Raw genomic sequence first — 1312 nt, 5'->3', positions numbered from 1 at the left:
TAGCCTCTATCATCCTGATCTTGACATAGTAAAGACCAGTAGAGAATTCATGTATAGTCTCGACCATTTTTCTATGGTTTTGGGCGAATTTTACATATCTAAAAGGAACTTTTTATTTCCTTTGCCCATTGTTTCAATATGGAAACCACTCTTATATCTTTTAAACTCAATGGGCTTCTATGAGTGAATATAAATCATTAGATCTCTTTAGTCTGCCCGTAACCTATCATGAGAATGGCAATACCCGCAACTATATTTCTTATAAACTTATATATTTGAAAAATCATTCATTCCTTTTATTAAGTTCAGAGCAAACAAAGCAATAAAATAAATTCAAAGTGATAAAAAAAAGCAAGTATAAAAGCAAAACAAACACATAAGTCGAAATCAACATTATTGTTTTAGGCAATCAGAAGTTTCATATTCCGTAGGATCATCTCTTTCATGATCAAAAATCATCTTTACCATCTTTATATACAAAGTGGACTTCATGATTCTTCCCTTTCAGACTCTCTTGATAGAGGTCATAAAGATGTTTGGGAATCCTACATATCTTCGCCCAATGGTTCCCCATTCCACATCTATGGCACACTGATTTGGTCGAGCTTTGTGGTTTAAAGGATATACCACAGTCTCTGCCTCGACCATGGCTCAAATTAGGTTGATACCCATGGCCTTTGCCATAGTGGTTCCCACGACCAAATGTATAATAGTGGCCATGGCCACGTCCTTTCTACCCTCCACAGCCATGGCCGTGTGGTCTATCATCCTGGACGTGGTTAGATTCTTTGGATTCTTTCTTTTCCTTTGCGGTCTTATTGGCTTCAGGTAATGGGGTTTATCCAGGAGGTCTCAATTCATTGTTTCTTATTAGCTAGCAATAGACTCATCCACGGACTTGTAGTCATGGATTCTGAGATTCCTCCATAGCTTTTTGTAATAACACATTTCTTTGGTGATCATATCTCGATTTGAATTTTGTCCAAAGGTCTAGAGGATTCTCAATTGTGAAATACTGATCTTTGAGACTCTCAATAAGATGGTGGTGAATAATTAATATTGCCTTGTATCAATCTTTCTCATTTGCATTATTGCCTTCTATGATACATTCGCCAAGTCTTTTTGACTTTAGGATAATCTTTGTATCCAATGCCCACCGTAAATAATTATCTCCAAAGAGATTTAGGGCAACAAAGTCCAGGTTGATTTTCGACATCTCAAACCATATATCACTCAATATTTAGGTATAATTTTCATGCGGCCTTACTCTTAAAAACAATCAATTCGGATTTCAATCTTGTGAGGACAATGA

The sequence above is a fragment of the Brassica oleracea genome, chromosome C8 (assembly GCF_000695525.1).
Source record: "Brassica oleracea var. oleracea cultivar TO1000 chromosome C8, BOL, whole genome shotgun sequence".
Classification (NCBI taxonomy): domain Eukaryota; kingdom Viridiplantae; phylum Streptophyta; class Magnoliopsida; order Brassicales; family Brassicaceae; genus Brassica; species Brassica oleracea.
This window is presented reverse-complemented; position numbering follows the sequence as displayed.